The sequence below is a fragment of the Kogia breviceps genome, chromosome 9 (assembly GCF_026419965.1).
Source record: "Kogia breviceps isolate mKogBre1 chromosome 9, mKogBre1 haplotype 1, whole genome shotgun sequence".
NCBI classification, from domain to species: Eukaryota; Metazoa; Chordata; class Mammalia; order Artiodactyla; family Physeteridae; genus Kogia; species Kogia breviceps.
In genome coordinates this window covers 6142576-6161378 of record NC_081318.1, presented here as the reverse complement: position 1 = coordinate 6161378, position 18803 = coordinate 6142576, and the positions used below count along the sequence as shown (strand labels likewise).

Below are 18803 nucleotides of genomic sequence, written 5' to 3'. Positions count from 1 at the left end.
TTCAAATTGATATTCAGGTTAACTCAATTCCTATCAAAATCTCAGCAAGAGTTTTTGTAGATAAAGAGAAGATTATTTTAAAATTTATATAAAAAGGCAAAGGGGGCTTCCCTGGTGGTGCAGTGGTTGAGGGTCCGCCTGCCGATGCAGGGGACGCGGGTTCGTGCCCCGGTCCGCGAAGATCCCACATGCCACGGAGCGGCTGGGCCCGTGAGCCATGGCCGCTGAGCCTGCGCGTCCGGAGCCTGTGCTCCGCAATGGGAGAGATGGGAGAGGCCACAACGGTGAGAGGCCCGCGTACTGCAAAAAAAAAAAAAAAAAAAAAAAAAAAAAAGGCAAAGGAACTAGAGTACCTAACACATTTTTGAAAAAGAAGAATAAAGTGGAAGAATCACTCTCCCCCATGTTGAGGCTTATTCTATAGCTACAGTAATCAACACAATGTGATATTGGCAGAGGGATAGATACGTAGATCAATAGAACAGAACAGAGAACCCAGAAATAAACTCACACAAATATGCTCAATTGATTTTTGACAGAAGTGCAAAAGCAATTCAATGGAGAAAAGATAACCTTTCACCAAATGGTGTGGGAACAACTGGACATCCAAAGACACAAAAATGAACTCCACTTAACTCTCAGACCTTATACAACATTAACTCAAAATGTATCACAGATTTAAATGTAAAAGATAAAACTATAAAACCCTTAGAAAAAATATCAGAGAGAAATCTTTGGGATCTAGGGCAAGGCGAAGAGTTCTTTGACTTGACACTAAATGCACCATCCATAAAAGGAAAAACTGATAAATAGTTTTAAAAATTGCTCTTGAATGACTCTGCCAAGAAGATGACAATAAAAGCTAAAGGGTAGGAGAAAATATGTATAAAACACATATCAGACAAATGACTAGTATTTAGACTATACAAAGAATGCTTAAAACTCAGAGGTAAAAATACCCCAGACAATCCAATTAGAAAATGAGCAAAAGACATGAACAGACACTTCACCAAAGAGGACATAAGGGTGGTAAATAAGCCCATGGAAGGCTGTTTACTACCTCTAACCATTAGACTACACAACTATCAGAATGGTTAAAATAGAAACTAGTGACAATACCTAATGCTAGTGAAGATGTAAAAAAACTGAACAACTCACCCATACATTACTGGTGGGAATGCAAACTGGTCCTCTGGAACACAGTTTGGCATTTTCTTATAAAACTAAACACTCACTTAACACAGTAATTGCACTCTTGGGCATTTGTCCCAGAGAAATGAAAACGTATGTTCACCCCAAAACCTGCCTATGAATGTTCATAGCAGCTTTATTCATAATAGCCCCAACCTGGAAGCCACCCAAGTGTCCTTTGGTGGGTGAATGGTGGGTTAAACAAACTTGCATATCCATAGCATGGGCTCCCACTAAGCAATGAAAAGGAATAAGCTATTGATACATACAGCTACACGGGTGACACTCAAAGTAAGTATGCTGAGTGAAAAAAGCTAGTTTCAAAAGGTTACATACTGTGTGATTCCATTTATATAACATTCTTGAAATGACAAAATTATAGGGATGGAGAACAGATTAGCGGTTGCCAGGTGTTAAGGAGGGAGTGGGGATGGAAGGGAAGTGGGTGTGGCTATAAAGGGCAACTTGAGGAATTCTGTGGTGATGGGAATGGTCCTGTCTTCACTGCTACGCGAAGTTGGTAATGGCTCCCAGAGGTAGGTCCAAACCTAGTGCCCAGAACCTGTAAATGCTGCCTTCTTTGGAGAAAAGGTCTTTGCAGATGTAATTAAATGAAGGATCTTGAGATCAGGAGATTATCCTGGATTATCCGTGTGGGCTTCAAATGTCATTACAAGTGTCCTTAGAAGAGAGAGGCAGTGGGCACGCGTGCACAGGAGAAGGTGCTGGGAAGACAGAGGAGAGGAAGGTGCAGTGGGCCAGCCACCTGAAGCTGGAAAAAGCAAGGAGCAGATTCTCTCCTAGAGCCCCCGGAAGGGGCGACAGCGCTGCCTACTCCTTGGTTTGGGACTTCTCGCCTGCACAATTGTGAGAGAATACATTTCTATTGCTTTAAGTCACCTAGTTGGTGGTGATTTTTACAGTAGCCACAGACAGCCAACATATTCACTGTATATCACACAATAGTTTTGCAAGAGGTCACCACTGGGAAAAACTGAAGGATAAACAGGGCCTCTCTGTATTGTTTCTTACAACTGTACACGAATTGACAATTATCCCCAAATAAAAAGTTTCATTTATAAAAACTAGGGAAGGGAGATGAAAAGTTCGCTGTGGGAGCGGGGTCAGGAGGGAACACCAAGTGCAAAGGCCCTGGGTTTATGGGCCTGTGTATTAAAGGAACCTGGGTGTAGCTGGAAGCTCTGAGGTCAGAGAGACAATAGCCTCTGTGTGCACGTGGGGTGGGGAGGAGGGACCACACAGGGCCCCGTAGGCTATTTTGAGAGCCTTGCCTTTTACCGTGAATGAGATGGGAAGATGTTGGAGGGTTTGAGCAGGACAGACACGATGTGACTGATGCGGAACTGGGCCAATATGCTGCCAGGCTGAGCAGTCAGGGTAGGGGGCAAGGCAAGAGCAAGGAGGCCAGACGGGAGGCCGTCCAATCACTCAGGTGATACAGAGACCGGATTCGAATCAAAGGTAGCAACAGAGATGGTGAGAAATGGCTGCATTCTGAGTATATCTGGAAAGCAGAGTCACTGGGATTTGCTCTCAGCTTGACCCTGGGTGTGGCAGTCCTGCAGGTTACAAGGACAGAGCCCGGGCCCCCCTCCACCCCCCAGAGGACGGAGCTGCCATGCACTCACGGCACGGAGTGTGTGCCGGGAGGAGCGTGTTTGAGAAGAGGTCGGGGCTCCGTTCTGCACGTGATGCATTTGAGATGCCTGCTAGACATTCAAGAAGAGAAGTCCAGTTGGCACCTGGATGTAGGCATCGGGCGTTCAGGCTGGAAATGTACGCGTAGCAGTCAATGTTTAGAAAGTATTAATGGCACGAGACTGGATGAGGGTCCCAAGAGGACGCACATGGGTAGGGAAGAGGTCCAAAGCCTGAGCCTTGGGGCGGTCCAGTGTTAAGGGATCAGATAACAGGAGGAACCAAGAAAGGATGAGGAGAAAGGGTCCGTCACAAATTAGGAGGAAAACCAGAGGAATGTAGCATCCTGGAAGGCAGTTTGAAGACGCATTCTAGGGAGAAGGCAGTGGTCACTGCGACAAATTTTGCCGATCGTCACTGAGGTCGAAGACCGAGCAGCAGCCACAGGCTATAGCCCTGAGGAGGCCGTTGGTGAACGTGACAGCAGCAGCCTTGGTGGGTCCACGGGGCGAAGGGAAGAAGAGGAATTACAGACACAAGTACCCTTCAGAGAAGTTTTGCAGTGAAGCAGTAGCTGGAGGGAGAAACGGGGCGGAAAAGCTTTCTTTAAATTGGGAGAATTAAGAGCATGTTCGTAGCTGAAGAGAAGGAGCCAGTGGAGGGACAAATGAATGACGCTGGGAAGGAGGGGACGATTTCTGGAACAATGTCCTTGTGTAGGTAAGAGGGGAGAGCACATGGGTCATTCATCTACGGCAGCAGTTTTCAACCTTGGGTGGACGTGAAAGTCATCTGGGAGCATTTCAAGATCTCCAGCCCAGGCCACACCCCTAACCCATTAACTCGGGGTCTCTGGGATGACTTGGCAGAGAACAGGCAGGAGGGGAGAGTTTGGGGGCGCAGAGGCAGGTGGGTGGGCAGACTGATTGTCGGGGAAGCTCTCTTCTGACTGCTGCTGCCTCCTTGGTAAAACGGGAGCAAACTCACTACTGAGTGTTTGGACGGAGGAGGAGACTTTGGAGGCTTGAGGGGTAGAGAAGCTTTGGATGATGATTTGGGCGTGGGAAGACTGCAGTCATGTTAATGATGAGGTCTAGGGTAAGACTGTGGAAGCAAGTGGCTGAGGGAGGGCGGAGATCAGGATCAGAGCCGGAGAGGAGTTTAAGAAACTGAGAGGCCAAGATTCTGGAAGTATCCTCTATGTGGATAGTCCACTTATCAGGAATTAAGATGGGAGCGATGGTGGAGAGAGTGACAGCGAGCTAGAAGGATTCTCTCTGGACCCCAGACAGGGTAGGTGTGGAGCTGGGGGAGGGGCAGCTCTTCCATCACCCTCGCCTTGCTAGTCAGGCTTCAGCAAAATTGAACTTCCTAAAGATCCCAGATATTGTGTTGGAATTCCTGTTTCTTGTAACCCATATCATCCTCTTTCTTTGATTCCTTGTTTGGATGGCAGTTCTTCATAAGTTACTATTATTATTATTGCTAGGACTGTTGCAGTAGTCCCCTTACTGGTGTTCCTGCTTGTGGTCTTGTTTCATTCCACTTGTTCACTGACAAAACCCACGTCTTCTCCACTTTTCCTCCAGAGTAACTTTTTGAACCACCACATCTGACCTGGTCGCTTCCTTGTTTAAAACCCTGCAGTCACTCTCTGTCCCTAACAACGCTGTCACTTGCTGTGCCAGGCACTGCTTCAAGTGTTTCACATGCCTTCTGTAATCTAATCCTCACGGGCGCTCCAAAGGTGTGTCCTATCGTTATCCTTATTTTATAGGGGACGAAACTGAGACACAGAGAGGTTAGGTAGCTTGTCCTGCGCGTGCGTGTAAAACAGATGTTATCACGGTGTACAAAGCCTCTCGTAACTGGTCACCCTCTCTGTACAGCTTCCTTTCTTACCATTTCCTCCCACCTTAAACTTTATGCTTCAGTAAAGCTGAATTACTTAAAGGTCCGAAGATCAGTCAAGCTCCCAGCGGGAAGTATATGGCACAGAAAGAAGGTTTAATCGAAGAAAGTTAATGAAGGGCCTCTTCGCGAGATGTGGGCAGGGCTAAAGGAACCAATAATGATGATGTAGCATCCAGACACTAGCGTCAGACGGAGACCAAGGGGGCAAGGAGAGGGGATGGCACCGTCAGGACCACATGGGCTCAAGGCTGTGGAAGAGGGTCTGGCGCAGCAGGGACTGCAGAGACACGCAGCCACTGTCGAAACCATGATAAATCCCCTGACCCACCTCGGATGCCCCGTGGAGCTTCCACTGGCCACGTCCAACTAGAAGCCGGAAGGTGAGGGAGTCCGGATGATGCAGTCTGTCAAGGTCAGCCTCCTGGGACACAAAGCAGGCAGGAGAAGGACAGAGAACGGATCAGGAGAGACTTTCTGTCCTTTGCTTAGAGGAATACATCTTGCGGTCCCACCCAGGGGAAACACCAAGTCTCAACAGCCACCGATCACAGCGAGGTGCTGTCAGTACGTCATAATTCCAGTCGGAATAGCGTTAGTGACCAACACTGCTCTGCACAGAAAGTAACAGGAAGAAAGGAAGAAAGAGAACGCCCACTAGTTGCTGGCCACCAGACCCAAGCTGCTGCTCTTAGCTTCCTTCTTCCACTGCCTCCTCGTCTGTAATTCCCTTGCCTTTTGACAGGGGTGGCCCCATTCCTCATTCCCATAAGATTCAACTTTTTAGCTGTCCTATCTTTCTTGAGTCACCAGTTTCCCACTGGCCATGATTTTTGGACTGAGGAGACTGTGACGCACTCCAGCAAACCCTCTGGTTCAGATACTGTGCTCCGTGGCCTATTCTGTCCCCGCAGTCCGATTTCCCCTGGGAACTGCGACGGTGAACCCGACCAGGACAGTTGGTTCAGCAGCACGAGAAGCCCCAAAGCGGCCAGTAGCAAACCGGAGCTGCCAATCTAATGGGATCAAGATTGTGTTCCCTGGGGAGAGTGTTCCTTCTGTGCACTAGGACCTCCAAACCTACTGAGCCCAAGGTTATGGGGGGAGAAGCAGACGCCCGGTAAGAGGGCTGTTTGACGCAATAGCGAGAGAGGCGTTTCTTCGTCCGCTCTAGTCCTTCCGCACGTCCACACACCCAATGATGACTTCATGCCTCTCCTCTCTCCTTGAATCTCTCCAGGTTTCACCGGAGACCAACTCGCATCTCTGGGGGTACCCTGTCAAAGAACAGGCTCTGTGTATTCTCCCAGAGGAGACACCACACCCTCGAGGAGGGCACCTAGCCTTGCAGGGTGCTGGCCTCCGGTGGGTGACAAAGCTGAGCCTTCAGGAGTCCATTTCCCAGTTCATCTAAACAGCTGCAACTGAGTATTTCGGTAACTGTGCACAGAGCAGTGAATTCCTTGGGCATGAACTCAGTGCCACACATCTTTTGCTCTATAATGAGTTCCTTGGTTGGAGAGGATGTTGTGTGGGTTACCATGACAACGGATAGGGCATTCTGAAAATCTGGTGCCGGCAGAAGCTCTGCAAGTAGGGAGAGAAGGTCTGTATCTGGAACAGGACTCCCTTCCTAAGGGAACAAATGACTAGCTCCCTCCATGGAGGAACAATACAGATCATGAGGCTGGTCCGCCATGCCGGGGATTCAGCATTGCTCTTTGTTAGTATTTATCAGTTCGGGACCTCAGTGGAGATGATATGCACACTGGCCCTAGTGAGGAGTACCTACTGAGAAAGCACTGCGGGGAGGGGCCGAGAGGCTGACAGACATTCACGGGACAGACTGGTCATTTCATCAGCCTGATGACCAGATCCTCTTCTGCCCCTGATGGGAACTTAAACGACACCTTTGTTTCTTCACCTGGTGCTCCTTCTGGGACTTCCGTCCATGGACCTCTTTCCCAGACTTCCTGGTCTTGACCATTAGAGGTGCCCGACCAGCCAGCCAGTCTGTTGCCCGTTGCTCATTAGTCAGTGTAGATCCAGAGCCCCAGCCACCTCTCCTGCGAAGCAAAGTGGACGACCAGACTGGCCCAAATGGGACCACCGGGAGGCTCTCCCTTCACGACTGTCTTTCAGGACCATCCCTGAGTGGGACCTGCTGCAGTGGTTGCACACCTCCACGTGACGGCAGCTATTGCACAGAGCCCCCTGTGAACAACAGACTGAGTCTCCCTCCTCTGTTGCGGAGGCGTAGGGAGCTCCTCATGAAGCTGTAGAGAGAATACGTTTCTTTTTCATACGTCACCAAGTTCGTGGTGATGCGTTACAGAAGCCACAAAAACCAGAACTACCTTCCCAAGCCTCAGTTTCCTCATCTACAAAACGCGTAGGAGGCCCCTATGGGTGGGAGAAGAGACACTCCCAGGAGGCTGCAGGGGGGAGTCCCCAGGGCCCAGCCCACCCCCCTCGCCCCCCTCCTCTCCCCTGCACCGCACAGGTGCAGGTCGGCCCCGTGGGCCCCAGTACTATGTGACCCAACTGGCCAGAGCCGATCCAGGTCAGCAGACCCGGGTCCTTGTGATCTACTTGGTGTCTCCTCCGCTGGCGGGGCTGCGACAAGCCTCCTCCAGCTCCCAGGGCCTCCGTATCCCGCCACGTGGGCCAGAGGCTGGGAGGAAGCCTGGAAGGAGAGAGTAGCTAAAGCCAAGGGGAGAGAGGAGCTGAGAGCAGAGGAAGGGGTACTGGGCAGGGTGTCCTGTCGGGATGAACAGCACTGAGCAGATCAAGTGAGCCCACCTTGGGGCCACCCTCTAGCTCATCTCACCTGGAAAGTCCTGCTCATCCTGAAGCCAGCGCCCTGGTCCCCAGAACTCCCTGCTCTGCTGGCCCACAACCTGCCCGGCCCTTGTTGGACTGTGTCTTCTCAAGAACCCCAGCTCGGCCAGAGCAGAGGTGGGCTCTGCCTTCCTCGCCGCAGCTCCCTGGCACCCAGCACACAGCAGGCACTTGTCGAGAGGACGAATGAAAGGGGCTGGCCTAAGATGGGGCCTGGAAGAGGCCAATTTAACGAGGAGAACATCACCAAGGGACACACTGAGTTCAGCATTTAGGATAGTCCCCTCGAAGCGTCAGAGCTATTCTTGGTGCCATGGTTTCCATCGCATCGATGAAGATTTGCACTCAGGAAAGGTGAGCTAGCCTGCCCAAGGCCAGCCGGCTTGCCAGGTAGAGCTGGGCCTTGACCCCCCAGCCCGGCTTTGGAGCCCAGAGCAGCCTGCCAGTGGAGATCAGAGACAAATACAACCCTTGACACCCGCTCACATGTGCTTTTACTGTCACCACCCCCCCTTTTCCTTGGAGGGACTGGCCCTGAAATGGGGGAGACGTGAGAGGGCGGGACACAAGGAAGGAGCAGAGCAGGCCTGTCCTCCACTGCAGTCAGCGCGGGAGAGAAGCAGCCCCGGGAGGGAGGCAGGAGGGCAGCTCGGAGGAGAGATGGGCTGTTCAGTTTCTTGGGCACGTGGGACCAGCTGGGCAGAGAAAGGGGCCCAAGATTTAAGCCTTATGAACTGCACTGAATTTATGGGACCAGACAGGACAGCCCAGAAGGCACTAGTCGTCCGTTCTGCTCCTTCACCGTCAGCTGACCTGGATCTGTTTGGGGCAGGGGAGAGTGGTCCAGGGTGGGGAGGGTGTGGGCAGGACCAGGGCTCCCCAGCCTACCCCTCACTGTCCACGTGACCCAGCTCTGCAGGAGTCCACACGAGGAACTGCGGGGGGTTCCCTCTCCCCCAATATGCCCACCACCCCACGCCCTGTGTGGACGGCTGGCTCTCTACCTCATCCTGGAGGTTCCAACCCTCCGTGCCTCAGATTCCTGATCCAGGACCTGCAGTTGTTCAACACTTATGGTAATGACATTGTGACTACGATTTTTTTTTTTTTTTTTTTTTTCTGGTACGCGGGCCTCTCACTGTTGTGGCCTCTCCCGTTGTGGAGCACAGGCTCCGGACGCGCAAGCTCATTAGCCATGGCTCACGGGCCCAGCAGCTCCGCGGCATGTGGGACCTTCCCGGACCGGGGCACGAACCCGTGTCCCCTGCCTCGGCAGGCGGACTCTCAAGCACTACTCAAGCACTACGCCACCAGGGAAGCCCTACGATTTTTTAAAGTGTGCTTATTTTATAGCGTCACCAACAGAGAAATTTACATGAAATGATTGGATGTCTGGGAGTTGCCTTTAAAAATAAAATGGGTGGGGAGGCATGGGTGGACAGATAGTAGAAACTGGATTAGCCTTTGCTCTGCCTTGGTATATATTTGAAAATTTTAAAATTTCCACTGAAAACAATTTTCCCCTGAGGCTGCCGAGGCGGGATCCTAAGATGCACCCTTGAGACCCGGCTGCCTCCCCCGCTCTGGGTTTGACCTCGGCGCCCACGGAGGGCGCGGCGGGGACGCGCGGGCTCTGGCGCCACCTGGCGGCCCTCGCGGGACCGACACCCTGCGTGGCTTCCCGGGCGCGGGCAAATGGAGCGCTCCAAACCGGAGACGGCCGCCCACGCCACGCCAGGCTCGGGCCCACCCGCTGCTGCCCTGACTTCCGGAAGCCCGTTCAGCACCCCACCCAACCGCGCCCTCCCAGTCCCCCCTCTGACCCTCACTCCCCACTCCCCGTCGAGTCCCTTGGAGGGGCAGTTCTGGGATGTGAGTGACGCGACACACCGGGGGACCTCCCGAGGGTGGCCAGTAGGCCCGGCCCACGCACACGGCACATCCACTCAACTCCTTAGGGGTCTCGTTTTTGGTAATTTTACCAAAATCACACAGACTAAAGTCAAATAGTTACAGGAGACTGGTAAGAAAAGCAGCAGTTCCCACCTCCCCACTTCGTATTCGCGGGGGCAGCTCTCTGTGCTTGTAGCTGATTCTTTTATGGTTTACCTCCACGTCACAAAACAACAGATTTATAATCTCCGCTTTTCATTTGAGGTGTTTTCTGCTAAGCATGGAGGATGAAGATTTAGCTCTTCTTCACCCCCTTACACTTCCTGTCTCCTCACCTCCCAGTTACATCTTATTTGGGGTTAGATCAATTTCCCCTTTAACAGATTAGGGAACTGCTACTCACAGATGGGCCACGGTTATTTTTTCGTCTCTGCCGTGTTTCGTTTGCTGTGGATTTTATTAATTGTCTTGTGTGGGCTTTTGCTTCGTGCTCCATAGGTTTATCACTATTTTATCACCAAATTCTAACCAATTTACAAGTTGTATAAACTCAGCTATATTAGATATTCTATTAACTTCAGTGTGTTGAAGAGTTCTTTCCTGGGGCCGTCTGCCCTGCTCTGATGTAAATGGGCTAGTATTTCCGTCTGGGGCCCAGCTGGTATCCTGAACTTACCCTCCTCTCACTAGGGTGGCAGCCCATTTCCTGGATCCTCTTTCTTCTAATTTCTTGCTTTATCCTCCCATTTTGACTGAGCACATCCTTCAGTAGCTTTCTGAGAAAGGGTGTGTGAGACATGAAGTTTTGAGACCATGCACCTGTGAACGTGTCTATTTCCTCCTAACCCTCCGCAGCTGAGCTGGGTATGTAAATGTTGTTCGTGAATGACCTTCCCTCAGAGTTTTGAGGGCACCGCTACTGCCTAGTGTTGATAAGAAGTCTGACGCCGGGCTTTCCTGGTGGTGCAGTGGTTAAGAGTCTGCCTGCCAATGTAGGGGATACGGGTTCGAGCCCTGGCCCAGGAAGATCCCACATGCCACGGAGCAACTAAGCCCGTGAGCCACAACTACTGAGCCCACGTGCCACAACTACTGAAACCCACGCACCTAGAGCCCATGCTCAGCAACACGAGAAGCCACCACAATGAGAAGCCCGCGCACAACAACGAAGACCCAAAGCAGCCAAAACTAAATAAATAAATACATTTAAAAAAAAAAAAAGAAGTCTGAGGCCATTCTGATCCATTATCTTTCCTATCAAATCTGTTCTTTTTCTTTTTGGAAACTTTTAGAGTTTTCTCTTTATTCTTAGTATCCTGAAAATTCATGATGATATGCTTTTGAGGGGGTCTAACTTTACATTGTATGGGGCATTTAGGGTACTCTTTCAATATGTATTTCATGACCTTCCTTCTGGGAATTTAGGAGAGAAAATAAAATTAGAAGATAAATCCAGAATATCCAAATTGCAGTTTTGGAAACAGGGAACAAAAAATATAGGAAAGAAGTTAATTTGTAAAAATACATGAACATTTCCCCAAACTGAGTATCGTTAAGTCTGCAGATGAAAAGTCCTTGGAAGGGGCTTCCCTGGTGGTGCAGTGTGGGTTCGAGCCCTGGTCTGGGAAGATCCCACATGCCGCAGAGCAACTACGCCCGTGTGCCACAACTACTGAGTACAGAGCCTGCGCTCTAGAGCCCGCGTGCCTAGAGCCCATGCTCCACAAGAGAAGCCACTGCAATGAAAAGCCCGGGCACCTTAGCAACCCCGCTCACTGCAACTAGAGAAAAACTGCGTGCAGCAACGAACACCCAATGCAGCCAAAAAAAAAAAAGTCCTTGGAAGTATTCAATGTGATGAATGAAAAAAGGCCACGCAAGGCATGTGCTGGTGACATTGCTTGGCTTGTATGTTTGAAGCTGCATTTAAATATTGCATAGAAATGATCTAGACCTTAGTCTACAGTTTGGGCACTAAGTGCTACGGCTGAAATGGGGGAGAATTGATGCTGTTTGGCTGCATGAAGATGTATCCAGGAAGGCTTCGCAGAGGAGGTGAAACTTGAGCTGGATTATACGGGATGGGTGGACAGAGAGGAGAGCTAGACGTTCCACATCATGGAAACACTGAGCTTGTACTGAACTGGCAGGGTGTGCGTGTGTGCGTGCACAGGTGACTGTGCGCTGGGGTCCGGAGGCCGGGCTGGCTGGGATATCAAGGGAAGGGGAGGTGGGACCCTATCATGGAGGCCAGTCTGATCTGGCTGTAGCGGAGCCCTGCTCCTTATCTGAGATTTTCCACGGAGAAAACAATGGCCTCGCTGCGTTCAACCCAAGCCCAGCCACACCAGAGAGGACCCGGGCAGCTGAGGCCGACAAGCAGGTAGAGGTTCCTCTCGGAACGGAAGGGCAGTGGGTTCTGCTCGTGTAAGTCACCTTGGGAGGACTCTCCACGACCCTCCCTTCTCTCCCCACGGAGTCAGAGTCTCGGCACCAGGAGGGATCGTAGAGCCACCCAGACACTGAGCAGAGGCCAGACAGGGCACGGGATCGGCCCAAGGTCACACCGTTCATTAGACAGAGCTGAGCTTAGAACCCCATCTCTGGACCGCGGGCCCTGGGCTCCTTCCTCCCTGCCTGTGCTCAGGTGCTCACGTCGGGAGAGGCAGCCTTTCATCTGAAGGTCACCTGCACTCAGCTGCTCAGCCCTGGGGGCGTCACGGGGTGTCCCGCTGGGGAAGGAGGGGACGGTGGGCCAGAGCAGAGGGGTTGCTGTTGGCAGAATCTGACGTGAGGATCTGCATTTTAAGCTCACGTTGAGCGTGTAAGTGCTAAGGGCAGTTACGTCCACTCTGCACGTGTCCCAACATAACACCCCGCTGCTCTGCGCGCCGCCGCCATTCTCCCCAGGTCGGGGTCCTCAGGATGCCCGCTGCCACAGGCTCCCGAGCAGCCAGCCCTCACAGGGGACCAGAGCCAGAGGAAACACGGGTCCAGTTCAGAAATCACCCAGGTGCTCAGGTTTGCGTCGAGGTTGCTGGTAAGCAAGGTTTGGCGGTACTTACCCTCTGGGGCTGGGGTCAGCTCCTTAAGGGCTGGGGTCCCAGGACACCTTGTCAGGAATATGGGGTTTGGGGGTGGTGTCCCCTGCCCTCCCTGGCTTGTGCTTGGACCTCTGACCACTTTCTTTTTCCAGGAAGGAGGAGTCATTCTTGTGCTTCCTGAGTCCCTGCTAATTTAATGTCATTTGCATTTTCAGCCTTTTAGGTTATTTCACTTGCAAATTTCCCTCAATAATTCCAGCGACATTACTTTCAGAGTCCTGATTGCAGCATTTAAATTTTTTAGTATTCCGTGCACCTCCCTCCGAGATATATGGGCGCTGTCATCAGGGCAGCCAGAAGGGCCTCCGGGCAGCCAGAAAGTCCTCGGCTCAGCGGGATCTACCGGTGCTGCTTGTACACGGGCTCTGAGACAAATGAGCTGCAGGCAGTGGCTGTCACTGCGCTCGGCCGCATCCAAGGATTGTCCGTAACGTGCAGCTCCTCACCGGCTGTTAAAATCCCACCTCATGGAAGCACTTACCATCCCACATCTTGGTCACTCACGGGAGGTTATACATGTCCACATTTCTTTGTTTTTAAATAAATTTATTTTTTTATTTATTTAGGCTGCGTTGGCTCTTCGTTGCTGCACACGGGCTTTCTCTAGTTGCGGTGAGAGGGGGCTACTCTTCGTGCGGTGCGTGGGCTTCTCACTGCGGTGGCTTCTCTTGTTGCAGAGCGCGGGCTCTAGGCGCGTGGGCTTCAGTAGTTGTGGCTCGCGGGTTCAGTAGTTGTGGCACACGGGCTTAGTTGCTCCGTGGCGTGTGGGATCTTCCCGGACCAGGGCTCGAACCCGTGTCTCCTGCATTGGCAGGCGGATTCTGAACCACTGCGCCACCAGGGAAGTCCCATGTCCACACTTCCCAACTTCCAGCCCTGCAGGGTGTCGCCCTTGTACCCCCACCGTGCCCCCAGACTCATTCTCCACCCTTCCTGTCTGGCTGGGTCTCGGGGCTGTGCCCCCAGGTGCTCAGGGGTGGACCGAGGAGGCCGGGTGTTCTGGTGCCTCAGGACGACTGCCCCTTCGGGTGGCCCCTCGCCCACCTCCAGCCTTCACGGGCCCTGCTAACACGACTGCCTAGGTCAGGCCTGGGTGTGGCTGCTGTCCAGCTGGGGCCCTTCTTGGGGCAGCTCGTTGCCTTTACCCTGCCCGTAGCTCTGCCGTCCACTTCTGTCTGCTTGTTGCAAAACCAACCTCCCCAAAACTGAGTGTCATAAATGACTGGGTTTTTTTTTTTACGCACCTGGGTTCTGCGGTGGGGAACCCAGAAGAGGCAGAGAGAGGAAAGTAGTCTCTGCCCCACGGTGTCCAGGACCTCAGCCGGGAAGACTGGGAGGCTAGGGCGACTCGACAGCTGGGGCTGGAATCCTGTGGAGGCTTCCTGGCTCACTGCAGGTCTGACAGCTGAGACTGGCTGTCAGCCAGCGCTCCTACACAAGCCTCTTGGTGTGGTCGCTCTACACGAGCTGGCTTGTGCTTCCTCACGGCACGGTGGCTGGCTTCCGGGAAGGAGTGTCCCGGGCAGCACAGTGAGGTCCATGGCGTCTCATGATGTCACCTCCTGAGCCCCCTGGTGTCACCTCCCCCACACTCTACTGCTCAAGGCAGCTAGAGCTACGCTACTACTGTTGCTGCCTCTGGACACCGGATGTAGCTGTACCAGGGCTAAATGAGTCTGCATAGACCAACCTCGTTTAGTCACTAGCTTCCCATCTGAGGTCTGGGAGGCATGTGGCCCATGGGTGGAAACTTTTATATGTGCTTGCTCTGTAGTTGCCAGGGAGGCTGAAAGGGTGAGGCGCCTGGCATTTTCTGCTTGGGGTGGGGGAGGTGATTTCTGCCTGATAAAAGGGTCTCTGTAGACACATGAATACAAATATATTAGAAGAGATGAAGAACTTCCGATGCTGGGGTGGGGGAGGCATTACCGAGTCCAAAGGAGGGAGGTTCAGCTCTGCAGCTCTGCAGGGAAGGCTGCAAGCTCTGACTCGTCTGTAACAGGTGTTGTTGGGATGTGCCCTCTGCTTGCCCCTTCGGCAGAGTATAAGTTAAGTACAGTGTACATGTCCCCCCTTTTATCGATGGGAATGGTATGTCTGAGAAAACTGGGATACCGTCTTTTAGCTGCAATTTCAAAAACTGTTTCGGAACATTTTAATAAAATGAGTGAGAAATTATAGACTCTAGATTGTGGTTATAGGATATCTTCTTTTGGCATCTTTAAATTCAACTTAAAATCAGCAGACTCTACAAAAGCAGTGAAGATGAAAAAGAAATTCAATATAAATTATTCTGACATTGAGACGCAAATTATAACAACTTTCAGATCACATAAAAAGCCGTAATTGATTCAGGGGAAAATATAAATTTTCAATAGAAGAAATGAATAGATTTGGGGATTGTTTGATAACCCAGTTAATGAATCGCATGAACACATTGGAAAAGAATGTTACTTCTTGGCTAATTTGACATGAAATGCTGACATTGACAATGACAAAATAAAACTCATAGACTGCCACTTCAGGGAGGCCATCCATGACACTCTGGTTAATAAATGTCATTAATTCAAAGAGTTTTGAAGATTAGCCACTGAGCAAAATAACTCAAAAATGCCCTGAAACCTTACAACTCATATGTGAAATTTGATAGAGATTTCCTTAAATGCAAAAATAATCCTTAAAATTTACCAACAATGGGTTGTAAAGATGTTATTAGTCAGGGTCCAGTCAGGAGATAGAAACCTCACAGCAACTTGAACAAGAAAGTTTAAGATAAAGAATTAACTTTAACATTGTGTACAAAAATAATCTCAAAATGGATTAAAGACCTAAATGTAAGACCAGAAACCATAAAACTCCTAGAAGAAAACATAGGCAGAACATTCTTTGACATAGTATTTTTTTGGATCTGTTTCCTAAAGCAAAGGAAATAAAAGCAAAAATAAACAAATGCGACTTAATTAAACTAAAAAGCTCTTGCATAGCAAAACCAAACGAAACCATCAACAAAATGAAAAGACAACCTATTGGGGAACTTCCCTGGTTGTCCAGTGGTAAAGAATCTGCCTTCTAATGCAGGGGACGCGGGTTTGATCCCTGGTTGGGGAACCAAGATCCCACATGACGTCGGGCAACTAAGCCCGCGCGCCGCAAACTACACAGACCACGCGCCCTGGAGCCGCACACCACGCGCCCTGGAGCCGCACACCACAACCAGAGAGAAGCCCACGTGTCATAACGAAGAGCCCGCACTGCAACGAAAGACCCCACGTGCCACAACTAAGACCTGACGCAGCAAAAAAATAAAGAATATAAAGAAATATTAAAAAATAAATTAAAAGGCTTTGTTAACCTTAAATAAAAACACTGATAACTATTAAAAAAAAAGACAACCTACTGAATGGGAGAAAATATTTGCAAATGATGTGACAGATAAGGGGTTCATATCCAAGATATAAACGCAGCTCATACAACTCAACATGAAAAAAACAAACAACCTGATTAAAGAAATGGGCAGAAGACTTTAGACATTTCTCCAAAGAGGACGTGCCGATGGCCAACATGAAAAGATGCTCAACATCGCTAATTATCAGGGAAATGCAAACCACAATGAGATATCACCTTACACCTGTCAGAATGGCTGTCATCGGAAAGAACACAAATAACAAATGTTGGCGAGGGTGTGGAGAAAAGGGAACCCACATACACTACTGGCAGAACGTACATTGGTGCAGCCACTGTGGAAAACAGTGTGGCGGTTTCTCAAAACACTAAAAATACAACTACCATAGGACCCGCAAATTCCACTCCTGGGTATATATCCAAAAAAACAAAAAAGAATTTGAAAAGGGACATGCACCCCAATGTTCATAGCAGCATTATTTACGGTTGCCAAGATATGGAAGCAACCTAAGTGTCCATCAACAGATGAATGGATTAAGAAGAAGGTGTGGTACATATATACAATGGAATATTATTCAGCAATAAGAAAGAATGAAATGTTGCCGTTTGCAGCAACATGGGTGGACTTGGAGGGTATTATGCTAAGTGAAATAAGTCAGACAAACACTGTATGATATCACCTATATGGAATCTAAAAAATACAACACACTAGTGAATATGACAAAAAAGAGACAGACTCACAGATATAGAGAACAAACTAGCGGTTACCAGTGGGGAGAGGGAAGGGGGAGGGGCAACGCAGGGGTAGGGGATTAAGAGGTACAAACTGTTAGGTATAAAATAAGCTGTAAGGATATATTGTAGAACACAGGGAATATAGCCAATATTTTATATTAACTATAAATGGAGCATAACCTTTAAAATCTGTGACTCACTATACTGTACACCTGTAATATTGTACATCAACTTAGCTTCAATTTTTAAAAAATTATTTTAAAGAATTAACATTAACAGGGGATCAGAGTAATAAAGGATTGGCTAAAAAGAAGTAAAGATGCTTACTTAAAGAACGCAGGCACAGCAGATACAGGAGTGGCCATCACCCCGGGTGAGACAGAGCTCCCACGGAAGCGGTCCCTCTGCAGGGCTGAGATCCAGAACTTCTTGGAGAGGGCTTGGCTCGCTGCAAGGCAGAGAAGTCACTGAGGTGCCAGGTTGACAGAACAGGTTGACAGAAATCTGCCCCTGTGGTGCCAGAGGGACCACCCACGGGGAGGTGTCATGCTTTAGAACCTGCCCCAAAGCCATGGGAAAAAACGCCAGGGGAATCTCTTCACAGGCCAGTGCCTTACGGGCCACAACCCCCCGTGAAGCTGCCCCGGGGGTGCCAAGGGAGCCACTGGCTGCTGGGAATCATTGGAGCTAAGTGCTGCGGAAGCCGCACGTGCTGCTGGAAACCCTGTGTCTTGCAGGAGCCAGATGCTGGCGGATCCCCCTGTGCTACAGGAGGTGGCCACCAGGAACGCACCTGAACCAGGAAGAGAAACCCCTTTCTCCTCCAGTGTCCCTCCAGCGCCCTCTGCTGGCGAAGCTTAACACATAGCAGCTGGCAAACAAATACTTCCAGGGTCCCGCTTCATTAATTATAGGAGAACAACGAAGAGATATTGGGAGCTGAGATGCAATAAATTGACAACTGGCACAGAAGGTGAAGGAAACGTTTCTAAATTACTAAATCACTAACTTTTTATCCACCACGCTGGAGGGAAGACCATCTTTTTAATTTCTCTGACAAGATTATTGTCATTTAAAGAGTTCGCCAAAGAACTTGTAGCCCAGAAACCATAAGAAAAAAATGTTATAAAGGTGTAGCAGATAATTAATAATTCTATTTTATTTTTCTGGATTTATAATGTTTGTGGTAGTTTTCAACTTAAAAAAATTGTAACATATTTTTCTCATTCTAAATATTTACTTCCATTCCTAATATTGTATTTGTAGTTATTGTGTTATTTTTCTCTATGAAAAAATGATTTTTAAAAATTATATATTTTAGTTCCCTGGTGGCCTAGTGGTTAGGATTCCAGGCTTTCACTGCCGGGGCCCCGTATCAATCCCTGGTCAAGGAACTGAGATCATACAAGCCACACGGCGTGGCCAAAAAAGTAAAATTAAAAATTATATATATTTTAAACTTTATTGCCTAGCAGCATTCAATAAATGTTTGCATGAATTAAGATATATCTCCTGCTTCCTCTACTACATTATAAATTCCTTGAGGGAAGAAGTAGGATTAAACTCAGAGAGGAATATCCAATCTAACTGGATGGGGAACTCAGAGAGGTCATCCTATCTCATCTCTTATGGACAGGAAGGAAAATGAGGCCTATGGGGCAGGCCAGCCGGGTGTCATGTTCAAGCCCAGTGCTCTTACTATCCTTCGCTGTGTGTGTGTGTGTGTGTGTGTGTGTGTGTGTGTGTGTGTGTGTGTGTGTGGTGGGGAACGAGGGCAGGGATAGAGAGACAAGTGCAGCCTGAGGCCCTGCATCCCTGGGTGGCTGAGTCGGGCACCCATCCACTCCCCTCCCCATTCTCGGCACTGAAAAGTGTGTTGGGAGCAGAGCCCTAAGAGGCTGTTCTTCAAAAATGGGAGTTGGGCTTCCCTGGTGGCGCAGTGGTTGGGAGTCCGCCTGCCGATGCGGGGGGCGCGGGTTCGTGCCCCGGTCCGGGAGGATCCCACGTGCCGCGGAGCGGCTGGGCCCGTGAGCCGTGGCCGCTGGGCCTGCGCGTCCGGAGCCTGTG

General features: G+C 50.0%; 1 protein-coding gene across 3 annotated transcripts in view; it reads right to left on the bottom strand.

The window, feature by feature from the left end:
- The window catches only part of SMARCD3 (SWI/SNF related, matrix associated, actin dependent regulator of chromatin, subfamily d, member 3), a 56170-nt gene extending 38616 nt beyond the window's left edge, over nt 1-17554 (bottom strand). For 2 of the 3 annotated variants that reach the window (XM_067041865.1, XM_067041863.1), the window contains exon 1: nt 17064-17264. The gene's annotated coding sequence lies outside the window, so the exon portion shown is untranslated. Of the gene's footprint in view, nt 1-17063; nt 17265-17529 lie in introns of those variants that run through there. The other variant, XM_067041864.1, reaches the window with a different exon arrangement.
- Between the last annotated feature and the right edge of the window lie 1249 nt (nt 17555-18803).